The following is a 10,642-nucleotide window of genomic DNA, read 5'->3' as shown; positions in this document are numbered from 1 at the left end:
GAGAAGGGTTGGCCATGGTTTATGCAGTCAAGAAGTATCAACATTACCTATTGGCCAACAAATTCATGTTCTTCGTGGACCATCTCGGGCCTTATTATATTTGGTGAACAAGCCTTGCACCATTGGAAGAATCACACATTGGTTGGTATTACTATAGTTACGGTGAGAAAGGGGACACAGCATGTGTTGGCCGATCATATGTCGAGAATTCCAAATGGGGAACCGGACTAATGTTGATGATGACCTCCCTGATGCTTGTTTGTTCAAATTGGACATGGTGCTCGAATATGGAGCGAGGAAATATCCGATTATCTAGCTTATGGTTTTCCGCAAGAAAGAACCTTGAACAAAGATAAAATGCGACGGCTTATCAAGCTTGCTGCACCTTATCAATTAATTGCAGGAGAACTATATAAGCTAGGTAAGGACAATGTCCTAAGAAGATGCATGAGAGAAGATGAGTTCATCACGATATTGGATGAAGCACATTCAGGGATAGCCGGAGGACATTTTTCTGGAGAGATTATGGCTTGTAAGGTGCTTCAAGCAAGACTATGGTGGCCTATGTTGTTCGGGGATGCCATAGAGTTTGTCAAAAGGTGCAAGGAATGTCAACGATTTGCTATCCCACAACAAAGGAACATGATGCCACTCACCCCTGTTATTGTAAGACAACCTTTCGAGAAATGGGAGATTGATTTTGTTAAACCCATTAGTATAGTGGCACATCCATCACTCACAAGCCCGATATGTGATTATGGGCCATAGAATATTTCACAAAATGGGTAGAAGCCAGAGCCTCTAAGCAAGTTGATGCACGAACAACAACAAATTATCTTGAGATTTGGCTTCCCATTAGAGTTAGTTAGTGTGATCGGGGTTCACATTTCAGTAATGAGGTGATTGATCACTTACTTCCTGGATTCCTAGTAGTCCATCGGAAGTCATCACCTTATTATCCACAGGCTAATGGTCAAGCAGACAGTACAAACAAGATTTTTTGTACTATCTTGACGAAAAAGTTGAAAGTAAGTCAAACAGACTGGGAGCATAAGCTAACAGCAGCCTTATGGGCATACCAAACATCATATAAGGTAGCGACGGGATACACTCCCTTCCGTCTAGCTTATGGTGGTGTTGAGGCAGTAATGCTTATGGAATACCTAGTTCCAAGCTTAAGGATTGCAGTGCAAGAACGTCTGACAAAAAATGCATTAGCTGAAAAGCTAATCGATTTAGAGAAGCTTGATGAGACCAGACTAATTGCATTGATTGGAATTATGGTCGAAAAACTACGAAGAAAACATTGGTTTGATAATAACTTAAAACAAAAAGAACTGGAAAAATGGGGGACCTTGTCCTCATGTATGGTGTAGGGATCACCAGAAAAAGAAACTCAAGTATAGAGGCCTAGGACCCTTCCAAGTGTCCGAGATCACACCTCAGGGGTCGGTTAGAATTGAGACAATTGAGGGTACAAATGGAGGGTTATGTCAATGGAAGCAAACTTAAAAAATATTTTGGACCACTGACCCAAGAGATGCTCTTGCAAGAGCATCTTTTAAAACAATGGAAGGAGCTCACAAAAGAAAAAATCCAGCAAGATCAAGAAGAGGCTAAGGCAAGGGAGGACAAAGCCAAAAAGATACTCTAGAAGAGAATGTTACACGTGAACATGGCTTCACTAACTCTCCTAGATGAAGAGGAACTAAACATTGAGCCAGTGCGACTTAGGGTGGGACTCTCTACAGCTAAATGTCATGCAATGAGCATGTCAAGTCATAACCTGATCTCATATGAGACATGGGTAGCCTTAGATAAACCACACCTTGAAACCACCAATGCACAAGTACAAAGTGTGCACTTGACAACTACAAAACCTGAGGGATTTTTAAGTGTTAATGTTTCCATCACAAATAATTCCTTGGTTGGGAAGGTGTTTGTCATGCCTGTAGGTTCCATTGCGGCAGAGGAAATGATCCTAGGATGATCTTGGATTTGCACTAGCAACTGTAATATCCAATGGGAGAAGAGGACATCACTATTGAATGAGGGAAACAATGTCATTTCCATACCCTTATGGAGCCCGATACACACAGGGAAGCAGGCCATGATTGAGGATATAGAAACACCAAGCATGGTGACATCAGCTCATGAAGCAAAAAAGGCATCAATTTTGCAATCCCTACGTAAAAGCAGCCCAAGTCACATGGTACACAATAGTGGGTGCCTAAGGGTCAATTTGGAAACCAGCTCTACAAGGATGAGAAGGGCATCAATAAGGAATCAACAAGAAGAGCTCAAAATGGAGACAAGGGACATAAATGGTTTTCATAGGTAAGTTGGCGGTACTCCAAACAAAACAAAACTCCACAAAGCATTCATAGGCAATGGGTTTGAAAGGACTTGCTAATGGCACAAGGTTATTACCAAGGCAATACAATAGTATGGGTGCCCAAACTCCACCCACCAGTGTCCATCATTGCAAACACCTCTGAAAGGAATACCTCATTACTTTTAGGCTGAAAATCAATAACAAAACTATAGTTTACATTATGAATAGAATCCCAATTATAGGAATTCATGGCATGATACTTGAACACACATTTACTGGCAAAAAACCAGATTTGGCACACTTATATGTATTAGATGAGGTGAGAAGAAAATTGGATCCCAAGGCAAAAAAAATATTTTTATTGAATATTCCCTTGAGTGGCTGTTGCAATAGTAGTGAATGTAAAGAAACAATCACATGTGCTTAGTGGACCTAGAGAGTCCTCTAGTAGTGGGTCTATTATTAAACCTTGGTTAGGAAGATTGAGGTAGAATGCCAAGAATTATGGCAAATCATTTTGGTGGTACTACAAGTTCTAAAAATTAAGTAAATTCATATGTCGGAGAAGAGAAGGTGGATCAGCCTTTCATAATACTTGATGTTTCAGAATACCATTCTTTTGTTGATGGGGATAGTGGCTCAAAGCAGAGCCTTGATGAGGAGTTTGTAATCCTAGCTATTATTACACCTGGCATAAAGAGCTAAAACAATGTTGAGAACACTTGGCAGTGATCCATGTGTACGCAGGTATATGAGGGTCATATTTTGGATAGGTTGAGATATGATGAGTATATATTCCACATTATGCTTATATATACAATCCTCATTATATGGTTAAAGAAATACAAGAGATAGAGGCCACATGTTTTGAGAAGGTACTTGGACAACATAAGCATTGGAAGATGCCATGGATGCAGAGTTGGCTGTATTGGATGCCGTGGATGAAGAGATGGCTACATTAGATGCCATGTTTTGAGGAGGTACTTGTACATAAATATTGGGAAGATGCCATAGATGAAGAGATGGCTACTCTAGATGCAAATGAGACATGGGAGTTGGTACCTTTGCCTAAGGAGAAAAAGGAAATTAGATGCAAGTGGGTCTACAAAGTAAAGCAAAATTAAGATGGGTTTGTGAGCAGGTATAAGGCAAGATTGGTAGCCAAGGGATATGCACAGACCTTCGGCATTGACTATAAGGAGAATTTCAGCCTGGTTGCTAGGATGGCAATCGTGAGAGTAGTCATTACTATGGCTGTAGATAATAGATGATTTTTACATCCAATAGATATAAAGAGTACATTTCTACATAGTGATTTATAGGAGGAGATCTTTCTAGTGCACATCCACTAGGATATGAGGACCATGCACACCTAGAGTTTGTTTGTAGGTTGCATAAAGCCCTAAAGATGAGACCCAAATAGTCAAAAAATCAAACAAACTCAAACTTGGTTCATATCCTGACCCTTTATAAGAGTTGAAACAACTTCATGAGCTTAAGGATATGGTTACAAAGACTCAGGATGAGTTGGAACCAAAACCAAAACTAGTGCGAGTCTCAAACATTGTTCATCCTGACCATCTAAAACCCATAAGCACCCACAAATCTTTAGACATTCCTCGTGTCATCCTCGAAGAAAATGAAAACTCACTTGTCCCAAGCATGGATCCTGATCTTTGTTTGATTATGAAACCCTTGAACCCATCAAAGAGGTGGAGTTTCTAACCTCACCAGTGCCCTCATATGGCAGAGAGGTGACGGGTACTCCATTAGAACATTCCTGAATTGATGGAATTCATGGCTTCAAAAATAGAAACCAAAATCACTGTACAATTATGTGGAGACCCAAAATTTTTTGCTGCATTTTGAAATCTCTGACTTAGAAATTAAGACTAAAATGAGACCATAACAAACATTGGAGATTAAAACTAGCACAAATGACACCAAAACTGAAACTAAAATAGAAGCAAAAGAGCAAGCTTCTCAATGAATCAAGAGATCATTGAGAAAACAGAGAAAAAGAAAATGTTATAAGGTAAATAGACACTTGAGACTAAATGAAAGAATAGCCATAGTTCAATGGCTACAATATGTTGGGGCATGCCAAAAGTTTATAGACAAATAGAGAGAAGAGTTACAAAAAGTCATGTATTGTAAACCACCCCCAATTGATTTAGCCCAAGTGAATTCATGGCTTCAAAAATAGAAACCACAATCATCGCACAATTATGTGGAGACCCAAAACTTTTTTCTTTGTTTTGAAATCTCTCCTCAATGGGGAGCTTCAAATCGATAGGTTATCGAGGAGAAATACTCTGATTCAACCACCTCTAATTCATATACCTTTGATGATGAAGATTTAGAAATTAAGACCAAAATGAGACCACAACAAACATTGGATATTGAAATTGGCACAAATGACACAAAAATTGAAACTGAAATAGAAGCAAAAGAGCAAGCTTCTCAACAAAGCAAGAGATCATTGAGAAAACGGAGAAAAAGAAAATGATATAAGGCAAATAGACACTTGATACTGAATGAAAGAACAACCATAGTCCAATGGCTACAATATGTTGGGGCATGCCAAAAAGTTTATAGACAAATAGACTGAATGAAAGAACAACCATAGTCCAATGGCTACAATATGTTGGGGCATGCCAAAAAGTTTATAGACAAATGGGGAGAAGAGTTACAAAAATTCATGTATTGTAGACCACCCCCAATTGATTTAGCCCAAGTGAAATTTTGTGATGGACCAAAACTTAGTCATTTGGCTCAAATGAAACAAAACTATGAGCTGACATAAAAAGCGCGGTAAATTGAGGACGTAACAACCAAGGTAGAGGAAGAAAAGGAACTAGAACCTAACTTGTGTCATGCGTACATTTTATGTAGCAAGAGTAGCCACCCCCTGATAAGCTCCATTCTCTAGATTGGCTTGGAATTGGGCAAAGCCCCTATATTTCTCTTAAGGTTTTTCATACAAGAAGGCTATGACTCAAATCCCACCTCAATTGGAGCAAAAACATAGCCGAGAGACGTAGAAGACTAGGCATTTCCAGGCAGTCTCAGCTAGATTAAGACTAAAATGAGACCATAACAAACATTGGAGATTAAAACTAGCACAAATGACACCAAAACTGAAACTAAAATAGAAGCAAAAGAGCAAGCTTCTCAATGAATCAAGAGATCATTGAGAAAACAGAGAAAAAGAAAATGTTATAAGGTAAATAGACACTTGAGACTAAATGAAAGAATAGCCACAGTTCAATGGCTACAATATGTTGGGGCATGCCAAAAGTTTATAGACAAATAGAGAGAAGAGTTACAAAAAGTCATGTATTGTAAACCACCCCCAATTGATTTAGCCCAAGTGAATTCATGGCTTCAAAAATAGAAACCACAATCATCGCACAATTATGTGGAGACCCAAAACTTTTTTCTTTGGCTACAATATGTTGGGGCATGCCAAAAGTTTATAGACAAATGGGGAGAAGAGTTACAAAAATTCATGTATTGTAGACCACCCCCAATTGATTTAGCCCAAGTGAAATTTTGTGATGGACCAAAACTTAGTCATTTGGCTCAAAGGAAACAAAACTATGAGCTGACATAAAAAGCGCGGTAAATTGAGGACGTAACAACCAAGGTAGAGGAAGAAAAGGAACTAGAACCTAACTTGTGTCATGCGTACATTTTATGTAGCAAGAGTAGCCACCCCCTGATAAGCTCCATTCTCTAGATTGGCTTGGAATTGGGCAAAGCCCCTATATTTCTCTTAAGGTTTTTCATACAAGAAGGCTATGACTCAAATCCCACCTCAATTGGAGCAAAAACATAGCCGAGAGACGTAGAAGACTAGGCATTTCCAGGCAGTCTCAGCTAGATTAAGACTAAAATGAGACCATAACAAACATTGGAGATTAAAACTAGCACAAATGACACCAAAACTGAAACTAAAATAGAAGCAAAAGAGCAAGCTTCTCAATGAATCAAGAGATCATTGAGAAAACAGAGAAAAAGAAAATGTTATAAGGTAAATAGACACTTGAGACTAAATGAAAGAATAGCCACAGTTCAATGGCTACAATATGTTGGGGCATGCCAAAAGTTTATAGACAAATAGAGAGAAGAGTTACAAAAAGTCATGTATTGTAAACCACCCCCAATTGATTTAGCCCAAGTGAATTCATGGCTTCAAAAATAGAAACCACAATCATCGCACAATTATGTGGAGACCCAAAACTTTTTTCTTTGTTTTGAAATCTCTCCTCAATGGGGAGCTTCAAATCGATAGGTTATCGAGGAGAAATACTCTGATTCAACCACCTCTAATTCATATACCTTTGATGATGAAGATTTAGAAATTAAGACCAAAATGAGACCACAACAAACATTGGATATTGAAATTGGCACAAATGACACAAAAATTGAAACTGAAATAGAAGCAAAAGAGCAAGCTTCTCAACAAAGCAAGAGATCATTGAGAAAACGGAGAAAAAGAAAATGATATAAGGAAAATAGACACTTGATACTGAATGAAAGAACAACCATAGTCCAATGGCTACAATATGTTGGGGCATGCCAAAAAGTTTATAGACAAATAGACTGAATGAAAGAACAACCATAGTCCAATGGCTACAATATGTTGGGGCATGCCAAAAAGTTTATAGACAAATAGACTGAATGAAAGAACAACCATAGTCCAATGGCTACAATATGTTGGGGCATGCCAAAAGTTTATAGACAAATGGGGAGAAGAGTTACAAAAATTCATGTATTGTAGACCACCCCCAATTGATTTAGCCCAAGTGAAATTTTGTGATGGACCAAAACTTAGTCATTTGGCTCAAAGGAAACAAAACTATGAGCTGACATAAAAAGCGCGGTAAATTGAGGACGTAACAACCAAGGTAGAGGAAGAAAAGGAACTAGAACCTAACTTGTGTCATGCGTACATTTTATGTAGCAAGAGTAGCCACCCCCTGATAAGCTCCATTCTCTAGATTGGCTTGGAATTGGGCAAAGCCCCTATATTTCTCTTAAGGTTTTTCATACAAGAAGGCTATGACTCAAATCCCACCTCAATTGGAGCAAAAACATAGCCGAGAGACGTAGAAGACTAGGCATTTCCAGGCAGTCTCAGCTAGATTTCTTACTTCAAGGCCTTCATTGCATTCATGGTGGTAAGGATCCTATGATAAAATCCCTCTCATTGTTTCCCTATTTGAGCATATTTAGACCCTCTCACTTTTCAAGCTCGACTTGAGCATGATTAGACCCTCAAAATCTACATGCTCTTAATCACTACTTTTTAGCAGTAATCACTGTCATATAATAGAGTGATTAGCATAAATCAAATAAATGAAGTGTATAATTCAAAAAATTGGGTAGTTATTTACATTTGGTAATGTTCATTTCATACACATTACATCTCAATAGCTCACATTGAAGCTAAACACTGTTTCTAGTGACATAATCAAATTTGGAAAATTTTGATTTTTATCATTAATCTTGTCACTAATCACTTACATTGGAAGAAAAATCTCTATTTATAAGTAATAGACACTACCCTTGAGAGTCTCAAGGTGTGACCCTACAAATCCCTATTCATTAGTGTTGTATTTCACTTGTCATCATTAACTATGGAATCCATCACTAGTGAAATAACTAAGTTTAACGAGGATGGGTTCTTCACGTGGGCAGATGGAGACTATGTATATATGCTAACGAGGAAAGGTCTATATGGGAGCACATAGATATTGAGAAAGATTAGGAAGGTAATGAGTTAGAGTTAAGCATAAAGCCTAATGAGAAGAAGAGCATCAATAACAAAGCACTGGGCATAATAGCCTAGAACCTTATTTTTGCTGAGGTTATACATCACATAGTTGGAATTAAAGATCCCAAAAAAGCATAGAATGAACTCAATAGACATTTGGAATAGCCTCTAAAAGTTTAAAATCAATCCCTTTATGCAATTCTATAAGCTAGATAAAGGAGAGAATGAATTCCCATGGCACATCATATTAATAAATTTAAAGCCATCAAGTAACAACTACATGCCTTGGATAGAAAAGTCAGAGGATGAAGCAATGGCATGCTTCTCAAGAGTATCAACAAAGCACCTTATGGGGTACTTTTCATGACATTAAAGAATGCACTAGCCAACACATAAGGGATTTAGGAGATTAATTTAATTCTTTTTATCATAATAGATGTATGGATTTAAAGGAGGACCAAGAGACACTGATGTAAGAGAGAACCATTGTCCCTGAGAAATGGATGCATCTAAATAAATAATAATAGCAACAAGGAAGGTGATTTTGCTTGCCTCATGTGCCTAGAGTTATCCAAAAGAAAGCTTTACCTCTTAATGATGAGATCATTATCATAAGGTAGTTTATGCCTATAAAGAGAGAAGGGAAGGGAGAAATGACTTTAAGAGGAATAAATTCATGGACCATCTAGAGACCTTAATATTGAGTTTATAAGTCTCTTATATAGTTAAATAACTCCTTAATCTAATGGGAGATGTATTGATAGATCTATCAAGAAATATTTGGGAAAGTGGTATGAGTTCAAACATAATTGGGTATTGATCATAAATAAAATTAGGAATCCTCAATAATTCTCTTGATTGTTGCACCATTAGCAATAAGGGTAAGATTTGTTGCATGAATGTAAGAAGTACTTACTATAGTTGCTTCCCAATCATCTTGGAGGGTGGCTTCACTACTTCCAAAAAATAGACCCTTTATGCAAGGTGAGACCTTGTGCTTTAGGAAGAAAAATTTTCATGACTTCCTCTTGAAGGGTTGGTCGGCTTTGAAACAAATTTATGGCCTTTGTACAACTTTGAGCATTGACCAATATTAAACATGGACCCATAGTAAATCTCTTTTGAAAATTACTATTGTTTCATGAATGCTTATTGAGTGCTCATAGAGTGCTTTTAGGGTACCTTTAACACCCTAAACAAGACCATAGGGTTGAGACTATTGACTATTAGAGTGTTTCAAGTACGTAGAACATTTAAGTAATTGATCTTGGAGATTGTTATTAAATATTGTAAACATCTTGCCAAGATGGAAATGCCATTCTAATAACTTGATGTATAGCTTCATTAGACTTTGATTTGAAAGTGAACCCTAGGGTTAGATAGGGATGTGGGGCATACTGAAACTCTAAGTGAAATTTGGATCCATTTCCATGATGAATGAGAAACTATTTAAGAGACATACAGGTATCATGGATGAGAAACTATTTAAGAGAAATGGGTATCATGGATGAGAAATTATTTAAGAGAAATGGGTATCATAGATATGATGGCCTTGGAACAAGGTAAAGAAACCATCCATGGAATGATGGAAGAGATGTGGTTATGGAAATAGACCATGTAATCATGGGGATAATTCATCTAAAAGTTTTTACCTCTTTGCTATTATAGGATTCTTATTCCTAGTGTTGGTAGCATTTATTAGTGGTATTTGTGTTATGATTGTATTTGTTGTATATGGCACATAACTAAGCAGAAGGGAGCTGGCACTCCTCCATAGTGTGACCTTGGTTCTTACACTTCGTGCGCCAGACATCTGGTCTGAGTTTGGAATTATGCTGTAAGATTCCTCCTCAGCCTGAATATCAAATAAGCCTCTACTTCAATCCCTTGTAATCATTCTATGTTTCTGAATGCAAGAAAATATCATTTTTTCTTGTTTTGCCTAGTGAGATAAAAATTTCTAGAGAGTGGTAAATCAAAACTTGGATATTTTTGGATAAATAAATTCTACAAATATCAAAAAAATATTTCCCTAAAACAGAAAATCAAATTAGATTTTCCAAGGTGCAATTGGAATTAATTAAAATTGATTCAGAAGACCTTAGCCTAAGGGTCCAGATTTTTGAAATTTTTTTGATTATGGTCCAATTAAGGTTCCTATGGACCAATAAGATTAATCCAAGTGTTGGGACAAGATAAATCCAAAGAATAAAAGAAAATACCCAAAAATGAGTAAATGCCCACATAAGATGAAGAATTGACCAAGTACTAGGTTTATTAGTTAAAAATTATGAAGTATTAATAAAAAATGATATATTTTGGAGTAATCATTCATTTTTGACACATGTGTAAGGAAAAGGGAGACCTTCAAGGAGGTGCCTACTTCACATGCTTGGATGAGTTTAAAACTGAAAAATAATAGGACATTTTTATCTCTCCTCTCTCCTAGATCAAACCAAATCAAAGGGAGCAAATCTTGTCCAAATTCAGCCAAACTGAAGCTGGAAAATTCTAGAACTCAGTTG

The sequence above is a fragment of the Cibotium barometz genome, chromosome 10 (genome assembly GCF_041138505.1).
Source record: "Cibotium barometz isolate CiBa-2024 chromosome 10, ASM4113850v1, whole genome shotgun sequence".
Lineage (NCBI taxonomy): Eukaryota > Viridiplantae > Streptophyta > Polypodiopsida > Cyatheales > Cibotiaceae > Cibotium > Cibotium barometz.
This window is presented reverse-complemented; position numbering follows the sequence as displayed.